The sequence below is a fragment of the Periophthalmus magnuspinnatus genome, chromosome 1 (genome assembly GCF_009829125.3).
Source record: "Periophthalmus magnuspinnatus isolate fPerMag1 chromosome 1, fPerMag1.2.pri, whole genome shotgun sequence".
NCBI classification, from domain to species: domain Eukaryota; kingdom Metazoa; phylum Chordata; class Actinopteri; order Gobiiformes; family Gobiidae; genus Periophthalmus; species Periophthalmus magnuspinnatus.
Window position 1 is genome coordinate 32,764,021 of NC_047126.1, and position 12,108 is coordinate 32,776,128.

Below are 12,108 nucleotides of genomic sequence, written 5' to 3' on the forward strand. Positions count from 1 at the left end.
TGCTAGCTGACACGTTCCAAAAAGGAAGTGATCATGGGCTGTGCTTCCGGCTCAATCGACTCTTAGAAAACTGCCACACGTCTCTCTGTAACTGCCGCTGTCAGGCTCGTCATTTTGGTCTTAAATGTTCGTATTGACTCGTTATATTTGCTCCTGGTATTTATTTCGCTATTGCGTCTGTAACTCAAGATATAAACTTTAATAACAGACAAATTAGCTGCCTTTTTCACTGAGGTTGCTCCCACTAGCGTTAGTAACAGTTTGATTGACAGTGCTGCTAAACCAGTGGTGTGGGTGGGATGGGGTGTTACCTCCAACAACATCGCTCCAGATTGGCTCTTTGGTTGCTATGATACTCGCAGTCAGAACACCATTAGTCCACTTCTTTACACTGTCCATGAGATGGCCCTTCGCCTGCATAGCGCACCTTGAAACCATTATTAATAATGACCTAACCTTAAAGCGCAATGCCCCTCATGTATGAAACTTCCATCTGGCAAAGTCGCTGTGTATAAATGGTTTATGACAAAAACGAGGAGCTCTGAAGGATTTATGAAAAAGAACATGAGCTCACAGTTCTGTTCTGCTCAGTTCTGTCCTGCCCTCGTACGTGCCTGATTCTGAGGCCCAAGAATCCCGACTGTAGGACGTAAACCTTGCTTGTCCTACCTTGTTTGTAATTCTTTAAACAAGCAGAATATTAGTGTTGGCATATTTTGTGGTATCCTGTGGTCACAACTAGCTGCACAGATCTGGTCTGTCTAAAGGAAGATTGTGTTTGCCATTAAAAATAAACAAAAAGAGGTTTTGTCTTTGCTGACCCGAAACAAATGTATTTTTTAACATAGTCCGGTTTACGTAATAGTAGTCCACATTACATTGTATATATCTACACACTGTATATACCTACACACTGTATATCACTGTATATACATACACATTGTATATACGTACAATGTGCAGCTCCATTATGGGGCCAGTGGCACAACTTCACTGACCAGTTTAGCTCTCCACAGGTGTCATGCTAATCAATGTTGCTTTTACTAGTTAATGGTTATAATAATTGCTGATTAGTGTAATTAGCTTACTTCTCGTGGCTGTACTGTTGCTAATTGCTAACACTTGATTTCGGATACAGAAAGTCTTGGTAATACACAATATATTTAATTATTATATTCAAGAACATCAAGAAAGGCAACTGTGACCACAATTTAACAATTTACCAACAACTTTTTTTTTGTCTTTTCAAGGTAATGATTTAAATGTGACACACGCGGGTTATGGTGCTGCTTGGCATGGAATGTTCCACAGTATAGTGTTAAACTTACCTATCTCCATGGTTACAAGGGAGTTGTGCCACTTTTTTTTTTAGCAATACAAATACTTGATAATAACTGAACAAATGTAAGATGGTTAAGTCTAAAAACATGCAGGTGTCACATCTTTCACCAGAAAAGTTACATAGTGAACCTTTAAATGAAAAAAAATAAATAAAATAAAATAAAATAATAATAATAATAATAATAATAATAATAATAATAATAATAATAATAATAATAATAATAATAATAATAATAATAACATTAAAGATATTAGATGCAGCCTGTTTGAAAATATAAGTAAAAAAGAATGTGACCATAAGAATCCATCTTTATTGTCAACACTTGGAGCATAGGTATCTCTCCAGCATCTCGCCTCTAATCAATATGTGTCTGTTTTCATTTCAGCTGCTTTGTAATTAGCCAACAATCAGTCAGCTATAATTATCAATTACAAGATTGAGATGGCTTGATAATTAGCGAATCATATCAGGTTTACCCTCATCATTAAATCCACAATTAGTCTTGTTAGGGTCTCATGCTAACAGTGACGCTGGTGCCATTGAGGATGTATAGCAGGTTAAAAAAAAGCCCATAAAAACAGTGGGACACAGCAGGATGCATTGTCTTGGGGATATTTGGGTGTGTTTTGTCTGCAGTTATCAGACAGACTCAGGCACACATTAAGGCTGCTCCGCTCCTTGACCTTTTCATAACTCTCTTGTTATCTGTCTGTGTCCTAAATGGCCTGTGGGAGTGGATGGTTAAAAACACTGTGTGGAGCATATACACTGTCTGCTCCACCCCCCGCTGTCATCCGCAGTTTGGAGACACATAAATATATAACTATATATGATATAAGTACATAAAATTGTTTCCTTTAGAGATTTTTTTCAGATGTTCTTGTTGTTTATGGTTAAATTTCATTGGACCATGCTGCTATTAGTTTATATTATACTGGTTCACGGGAAGCACCGACCGATATTTCAACTTTCCTGAAAGAAACTTCTATTCACAGTTATGACTGATTTAGTGACCAATGCATGTAATTCTCATTTAACAACGTTTGACCTCATTAGCCTGACTTTAGTTATCCAGACTTTTCATACTGATCCAGATCTGAACAATCCAGGTTTAATGAAGTCTGACTTTTGTTGCTGTGATTTAAGTAATTATATTTATGGAAATATATTCAGTTAATATGAATGTTTAATGGAAAAATCAATTCATAATGTAAGAATTTTAAAAGGTTAGGGCTTTGAAATGACTCATGGATAAATGAATCTTATAACTGTCATGTTGTGATATTTTTGAAATGGTTTGTGCTTTTGGATGCAAATTGGTCATACAGTTTATTTTAGAGTAGAATATAACCATGGTGTTTGGCTCAAGTGCATAGGTCTGTGCAGCCCGCTGTAGACCATGTGATTTCTCTCCTCTCCTCACTCTCACATGTGTCAGGTCAGGCCTGCTAGCACATTTGAGCGCGCTCAGTGCAGTGGAACAGCCATCCGTCAGAGCGGTGGCACGGTGGGTCTGAGGGCATTTACATAGATAGATGATGGAGAGATTAGGGGCCAGTGGGGTTATTAATCACTGAGCTGAGGAGCCCCTCAGGGGTGCCCTGTGCAGAGGAGAAGTGCGCTGCTCATGTGCTACTGTTAATGACATGTTTCACTTATTTACCTCCTTTTGAACTCAGATTGACAAAATGTTGAGATGTAATGTACCAGTCTCCCTCTTTCATCTGAACTTTCCATAGCGCCATTGTGCACATGTATGCATTTTGCATGGTGGTGTTTGTAGTGGGTCTGTGGGCTGCATTTGATAATGCAGTGATGTGGAGTGACAGCTGAAGTGCTCCGCTACTCTGTGCTGTTTGCTCTGGTAAATGTAGTCGCCCAGGTCTGACCCCAATGGGACATGACACCTGGACCCTCCACATGCAGGCCACAAGAAACAGCCATCCTCTGTGGGTTTGCTCCTATAGATTGGTAAGGTGTTCTTTATGGTCCCTGTAGGGAAATGTGTCATCTAAATTTGACCCGTCTTGGCTCCAGTGGATCTTGGGTAATTTGTAATGAGCAGTGCAGCATCCTGGGATCTAGAGCTCAACCCATTTTTTGCTCTAAAGAGATCAAATATCAACAATAGAAATGCAGAGTTTCTATGTTTACTGTCCTGATGAACTTGAATATAACAATATTTAGAAAATCTACAGAGAATTTCTCTCACAAAACTAAACCCTTAAATGAATCCAGACATGAAACATGCACTGTATGTGACTTTACTGTAGGAGGGAACGCCACTTGCTTATCTCCACATAGTTTTGCTTTCAATGTGCCACAGTGTGAAATTAAATGTGCTTCAGACATCCTTTGGGAATAAAGTTATATTGATTGATTTACCTATTTTGCATTTATTCAGTTACATGTGTTTTTAATGCTCAAAAATATCGTGAAAAACATGGGCTCTTACTGTGAGCAGGGTCATCTCTCCACAGATCTGACCTACAGCTTGGCCTGATGAAGTTAAATAGAGAAAGGAGAAAATGTTTAATGCCATGCTCCAAATATGTTAGGATTACAGTGCACTTTGAAATGCTCACTCCTCTCACTCCTCACTCCGCTCATTTGAAAGATCTGGAACTATGGATCCGCTCATCTGGGAGAACTTCAGAAGACCCCTATTGTTAAGTTTAAAGAAGTGTCTGGGGAGACATGGCATGGATCACTCGAAACTATAGACTGTATAATGTAGACTAAGCGTTTGAATCTGTTGCTAACGCTAGTGGGAGCAAACTCGGGAGAAAAGACATCTGATTTGTCTGTTATTAATGTTCATGTCTTGATTTACACAAAATAGTGAAATAAAAACCCCAGGATCATGTAGAGCGGGTTAATACGAACATTTTTTATACCAAAATGACGAGCTATGTCCATTTATATATACGTAAAGTCTTTGCTTGAAACTTCCATCCACACACAAGTCCTAAAAATACCCACACTTAAACACGCTTCAATTTCAACAAGCAGTGAGGCAGAAGTTTAATTTGTATACAGAGCTGATACAATGTTTTTTTTTTTTTTTTTCTGTTCAATTAAAACTTTAAACTAGTCTTGGAGGTGGAACTATGTGAAGGCCAGAGCAGCTCAAAAGATGGACACGGGATCAATGGATGGACTAAATACTCTTCAAAAACTCATACTGAGAGACTAGTGAAAGAATCTCATGCGTAGTTTTCACTTATCCCTTCTCAGAACTGCTTTCAATGGCTTTCTATATCACTAATGCACGATTTAGCAAGCCAGCTTAACAGTATAAAACATATGGAATACTGTGGGCTATGGCACGCTGTGAAGCATAAAACGTGCTGGTTAGTCAGAGTTTGCAGCATCTGACGTTTGATCAATAGAAAAATAAATGCAGTGACTGGGGCGATGTGTTTAGGAACAGAGAACATCGTTTTGCCTTGTTAAATCAGTGGAGGGGGTGAGGAGATATTTCACCTGAGGACATCGATTAGCATTTTGTTTTGAGTTGTCACGGAGTAAAGAATGATTGCGTATACTTCTTCTAAAACATATTGTAGTGAAAAGAGTTCTGCCACATTTAGCTTGATTTTATTGGCAGATTGCAGCGTTTAATTTCACGCCTGATCGAGCGTTTCTGTGCCGTGCCCCACATCGCCAGCTCACTCCTTGTTACCTTGGCCTACACCATCGGAGGTATAATACTCCCTACAACCGAAGTATAGGCAGACTGGACTGGACAAAACTACGCCTGTGTTAGAACTCCAGCCTTCCTCCAACTCTCGGGTTACTTCAATTTATTCTACAACAAAATCCTCCTCACATTCAATAAGTCAGGATTAAACAACGATGAGCAGGAGGAGTCTAGAACACCACGGAGTGCGTTAAAATTGTCTAACACACTGCTCCTTGTTGTTTAATCCTCTTAGGCCGTGGACCCACAAATGGAAAATAGTTCAGTTTTAAATCTGACAACATTTTTTTGGGTGTCCATGGATGTTCAAGGCATTAAGTATTTCTGTTTTAGTCTGCTAGCCTCTCCTAACAGTAGTTCATTCATTTACCCTTTGCTATGGTAATGCTTGCAAGTGTGTAGTGTTAGTGACTTTATTCCACCACACCCACTTTTGCGATAAATGCAACCAAACTAGGCTTTCTTTGAGGTGGCACTTTCGGTTAAGCAGGAATCCCATTTATTACATTTTATTAGCGTTAGCATTCTCACTGACCATGGTGTAACAACGATTATATCATGGTCAGTGAGAGTTCCAGGGGCTAAATGCTGTGTTTTATTTTTGCATAACGCACTAGTTGTCCAGCTATAGTTAATCATATTCTATATCACTCTTCTGGTAAAAGTTTTCACCGAGTTCCAGAAAGTTCACAATAAAAGTACTTGCAACTTCCCGGTGTAATTGTATTTTCTTGTCATGGCTAATAACCAAAGCGCAGTGCAAGTACAAGTTGTAATTTGCTAATGGCTGAGTTGGCTCCAGAAGAAGTACAATCCAGACGAGGCTGGAGGGATGAATTTGAGCATCTCTGGTTTGGATGTGGGTGCCTTCTTCACTTGTATGGACTCATTTTTGGTCTAAAGTTTGTGATGAGACATTTTTGTACAAGTGGATCATTGAAAAGAGCAGCTGATTGAAAGACGGAGGTTTAGTCTATTCACTTTGATTTGCTATGGGTTGAACAATAAAACAGTTGTGTTGCACTTATGTAAATGAACGTCCTGCAGATCTGTCGGGCTGTGATTAATCTCCTTTGTCTTTTAATAAAACTTATTCTAACACATTTATTTTGTTCACAATCCATCCACCACCACTGGCTACTTCTTTCAATAAAAGATTATTTGTTGATTGATTCCCAGGCTGAATGTCTCTCCCCACTCTTCATCCAAACTTCATGCTTAGTTTTGTCCTATTCCATAAAACCTGTGGACAAAAGAGAAAGTTAATTTAGTTATGGTGTCTAAGGCCATCATGAAAACACAACTGGCTCTGTGCACAGGAGCATGCTAGCTAGCTCACTGTGTCTCAAAGCTTATGCTAACTTTTATTCAATAAATACTTAGTAAAATTATGATTTTTTAAAATAAAAAAATGAATTAAAATAAAGACTGCCCAATTGTTTTTATGTGTAGAATACTTTACTCTGCCTCAAAATTACCATTAGTATTAGCACTGAGACACAAACATGTCTCTAAACACAGAAATGTGTCCTCAGGTGAAGTATTTTATTTATCTAGTGTTTAACATGTCAGTGATATCCACCTGCAGCTCCCTCTCCACTGTCTGACTCTAACCCCCTAACCTCTGACCCCTGACCCCTAACTCATCCGCAGCTCCTGTCCACTGCCTCATCTTTAAATATTTATTCATTTTATTGTAATTCAGCAAAAACCTCATAGAGATCAAATTGGACAGGAAATAGTGACACTAATAGTGAAGCTATTGAGAGTATTAAGTTCAAGGTGCACTTTATTGTCCCTTTAAGGACATTTGTCCTCTGCATTTGACCCATCTTTCAATGGCACTGGGGCATCTCCTCAGGAGTAGTGAGCACTGCAGCGCAGTACTCATGCAGTTCTCCTTGATCTTGTTGCTAGTCTTGGTCAGGACTAGCTTAGCTGGAAGATTCAACCTATGGCCCATGTTTAGGGTTAAATTAAATCAATCTGGTGTCTAGCAACAATATGAAAATTAAGATCATATGTGTTGCCAAATTCTAGGGGTCTTTATCTGGCCCTCTGAACTCTTAGCACAAATGGGCATATAAACCTGTATATGCCCAAATATTCCCAGTGCTGCCTTCACTAAACTTCCCTGTACTTTGTGATGGTTCCTGGCCCCACCCTGGCTGCAGCCCGCTCACTTTGATTACCTAATCCCTGAGCTCTCACTCTGCCAGGCCTGCTGACATGATGTGGAGAAATGTCACCACCAGCCGTCACCAAACCCATCGGCTCAATCCATCAATCACCTGAGCCTGTTTATACCTGTGTGTGCATGCATGTGTGCTCGGCGCTGCAAAAAAACACACGGAGAGGGACCCTAAACACACCGTCTCCCACATTCATCAATTACAGTACGCAGGAAGTGTTGTGCTGTCAGGAGATGGAGAAGGCTGTACAATGTATGCGTGTTTGTGAGGGGAGACGCAGGTGGAGATAGAATGTAGATTTTGGAGGGATACGTACAGTAATGCAAGTAGGAGGGGAAGAGATAAGCTCAGTGGTGTATGTGGGTAGTTAAATGATATTAGTTCAGATCAGTGCTCATCCTCTTCCCTTCAAAATAGCTAAATCGTATTACAAAAGCTTCAAAGATATCGTGACATGTCTTTACATTATTCCAGGCTTTTGACTTTCATGGTGGTGGTGGTGGTGAGCTGTGCAGATGAGGCTGTGTCACACCTATCAGCATGAACTGGTATAAGGAGTGACTGAATATCAACATGAAACATTAAAAGACTCAAACAAATCTTAACACATTCAACTTTTCAAGAAAAGTATCTTGTAAGCACAGTAAATCAAATTTATTTGATGTTTTTCTGAAACAAAAAATTGACTGTGTCTAACAGAAAAAAGTGTCTGGAAAGATTTCAACTTAGAACTGAGATTTTCAGAGGTGAACTCGAAACAAATCCAGTCAAAAATCTCTCTCTCTCACCACAAACTTTGCCAACTTGGGTAAAGGTACTTTCCAGCGAGCATCGCTTGTGCGATTCTTGCCTGTTCTTTGGCTCCTGAGTGGGGGATGTTTTTCCTCTGCCTCCTGCTCTTAAGTGTGTACCAGCGGTTCTAGGGGCTGTCATATTGCATCAGCGCTCTGCTGATTACTTCCACCTTGTCTCCCTCGTCAGGAAATGATTCTGACACACACTCACACCCTGCTTTCTCCGCATCAATATGCGTGCCATGGAAAAACTGCAGACAGTAAATAAATAATGAAAGACAAGGTGGGGAGCGGCAGTGTTCACGTTCTCCCGCGGTCGCCTCCTCTGTCCTGTGCGCGTGCTGTGTTCACGTGCCTCCCACAATATGAGGAACAGGGATTTATTAGACAGGTGCATGATATTGGAGGGTAAATAAAGCATCAGATCACCTTCAAACTCTTCTCCGATCACATTCATTTTAATTAAAGCGCTCGTTTAATTAGAGCCTGTGAAGACATTTAACTTTCGCCGCTCAATAATCCTCCTGTATTGCTTTCATGCGCCTCTGTCCTTTATGGGGAATGGGGTTTGGATTCAGCAGACAAATATGCCAGCGAGTAAGCCGGGCGTTTTTGATTCCAACTCCCCAAAGGGATTATGAGAGCGCCGCCGCATCCTGCCGGGGACACACAGAGGGTAAACACATGTGATTGGCCCACTAACCTCGGGCACAGAATGGTGCCTCTAGTTCTTGTTTGGCTGTTTTGGGTGAGAGTGAGTGAGACAGGCTGTATTTATTGCACAGACCCCTGAGAAGGCTGGAGCAACATCGGTTTGAGGCTGAGATGCAGAGATGACCTAAAGACCCAGTAATGATTCGTTTGTGTGGATGCCATCGCCACTTCCTCCACGAGATCAATGAGAGCTTATTCCCAGAAAAAACAAAAAACTTTTCTTTGGCTGCACTGAATATTTCTGACTCAACTGTCTGCAAACAGGGTATTTTAAGTGTTTATGTATGAGCGGAGACAACGGGGTTCAAGTTGAGTCCACGGCTAGAAAATAGTCTTAGATCAGCTTTTTAACTTCAACTGCATTCTTTGTGTTACATCATTTTATAACACTCCAACGTAGCAGAAACAAACTTATTTGCATGGAAGTTGTGATACACCTCTAAAATAAGCTTAGTATGCACTCGGATGATGTTCAGACCACTGACCTTCTGGTTGGTGGGTGAACAGTTAAGCCACTGTTCCTCTAGGATGTCACAAATGACATAAATAATATAATAATAATAACACAACACAGTACTTTGAATCAATCCAAACCGGTCCACTGAGCAGTAACTCCAAGACCAAAAAGGTGCACCTCTTGATGGTCACTTTCATCCCCTTAGTGACCCATCACACTGCACATAATGACAATTCAGAGTCCGCTTAGTTTGACTGAAAAAGCGTGTCAGTTTGTCCCTCACATGCACTCCACTGAACAAGGCTGAAAATATCACATTTCCAATAGAAAGCTGCAAGTGAAAAAAACACTTCATTAGTCCTAACAGGAATACCACAGTTAAAATAACTGGTTGAGTCAAGGTTGAGCAGTTGAAATATGTTCAGATGCTTCTTGATGTCTAAACATTTCCTTTGACAGAGCCACAGTTCCTTTAGTAAAACTTGGGACATTAATTTTTACATCTGTGTCACAACGCAGTGTAATGTTATTGATGTTATATGGGTAGAATTATTTCAATTTGCCGTAAAAAAAGCACTTTCTATGATCATTTGGCCAATACAGCAGACAAAAATTGGTCTGGGGGCCACGTTGTATTGAGGATACTGAGGAAATTTTAAAAAGAAATGGAGAATTGGATGAAATTGTCAGGAACGCTCAGAATTCAAATTTTTTTCCACAGCAAGAACTCAAGGCAAAACTAAATAGAGAGCTTGTTTTTTTATGTTAGCTTAGATCGTCCGTTTTAGTCTGGTGAGGAGTTTCATAACTTTTCCATTGAAAAAAGTAGTGTAAAACATGACTTTAAAAACAGAACAGCTATTAACAGAATGATGCTAACAAATAAAGGCTTTGTAAAGACCATAGACCAGGGGTGTCAAACTCATTTTCACAGAGGGCCACATCATCAAAATGGTTGCTCTCAAAGGGTCAGATGTAACTTTAAGACAGTATAAATGTAACTAAATGTAAACAAATGTAATGTAAAATAAATGTAACTACTTTTTAATCTTGTTAATTAACTGTTTCTAAATGTATTACTTATTCAAGTTAAAAATATTGCATATGGATTTGCATAGATATGAAAAAATGGCTGTGTAACTGTGTATCTCCTGATAAACTGATATTTTAAGACTGTCATACCTTTTAATTTACTTTGTCAGAGGGCACATAAAATGAGGTGGTGGGCCACATTTGGCCCAAAGGCCTTGAGTTTGACACATGTGCCATAGACTGTATAAACTGGACTGAGTGAGTGTGACGTCACCCACAGCGTTTGGATTCAGTCAAATGAAGCTCATCATGGCTAGAAGTTATATGGGACAATTTGGAGGCGAGTGACGACCGAGAGTATCATAGCAACCAAAGAGCCAATCTGGAGCAAGGCTGTTGAAGGTAACGCCCCTTCCCGCTCGCACCACTGGTTTAGCAGCAAGGGAGTGCTTAGCCACAATCAATCAAACCTATTGCTAATGCTAGCGGGAGCAACTTCAGGGAAATAAGGTGCTTGATTTACCCGTTATTGATGTTCATACCTTGATTTACGGACACAGTAGTGAAATGAAAACCTTTAAACACCAGTATCATGTAGAGTGGGTTAATGTGAACATTTTAAGATGAAAACGATGGCTCTGACAGCCGCAGTTACAGAGAGGGGAGTGACAGTTTTTCAATAGAAAGTGAATTGGACCCAGATTTGATGGACCTGGAGATGTACGTGCTCATGCTCACTTCCTACTAGCATGTTAGCTATGTCCATTTATATATGCATCGACATCGGCTATGGTAATGGCGGCAATTTCAGTGGTACGATATGAGAGTCGGTGGAGATTAAACCAGCAATCACATTTTTACAATCTTTACATATTTCTGTTTGCACTAAACCCGGCATTTCTGTAGCTGTATCCAGAGACCAGATGTACGTTTACTCTGCCGTTGTTTCTGTAATGTGGGTGACCAGTCCACGAGCACACCCTGATGCCCATTTTCGACCTGCTCAGACCGGAGACGAGGCTTTTCTCCACCTGGGCTGTGTAATGCCCTGGCTGAAGGCTTTAGCGCATCTCCTGGCTCGCTCGCCACTTATAGCAGGCAGCGGCAGCAGCTCAATTTGGGCGATGGTAGCGTGCTCAGTCAGGGGAGAAGTCGGTCCCGGATGATTTGCTCTCTCCCTCGCTCTCTCTCTCTCTCACCCCCCTTCCCTCCCTCCTTCCTTCTCTCCCTCTCTCTCTCACTCTCTGACATCCCTTCGCACCTCAACAACCGCCCAAATGTGCCCATGTCCTCCGGCTCCCCTTCTCCCCAGTAACTGCCGTAGCCGAGAATCCCCGGCACCCGCCAATTGCTCATTCGTGCTAGCTATCTCAGGAGCCTGTCTCACCCCCCCAACGCCCCCCCCCACCACCTCATCCTAACACCCCCCGTACCCCCGATCCCCTCCTCCCCTCCCCGCACACCCCTCATGAGTGCATTCCGGCATGACAAACCACACGGGATTTCACTAGTCCTTTAAAGTCTGCTGCCGGTGGGAAGCGCTCCTCTCTGTGCGCCGTTTTAGTATTCCAGAAGAGACGTGACCGGGGAGGCAACCGAGGCTGTTACAACTCCTCCTCTCCCCCCACGTCGCATTTCCATCACTTATGAAGAGGAGGAAGTGAAAGTTTCAGGTGAACGTGGATTTACATTACATACACGTATTAGGGAGGTTATGGTATAAAAAAATAAAAAAATCAAAATCAAAATCATTATGTTATATTATATCCTGAGTGTGTTGGCTGATCTCTAGTGATACAGCTGATGCTATCAACATTCCCTGGGGGTGTATGCTAACTGTAGGCACTACTCTGTCTGAAGGTTGTTAGACTTTG

At 41.1% G+C, this 12,108-nt stretch overlaps 1 protein-coding gene across 1 annotated transcript in view; it reads left to right on the top strand.

Annotated features, from left to right (window-relative positions):
- The window catches only part of mxd4 (MAX dimerization protein 4), a 147,663-nt gene that overhangs the window by 132,804 nt on the left and 2,751 nt on the right, over positions 1-12,108 (top strand). The gene's annotated exons all lie outside the window — the stretch shown is intronic.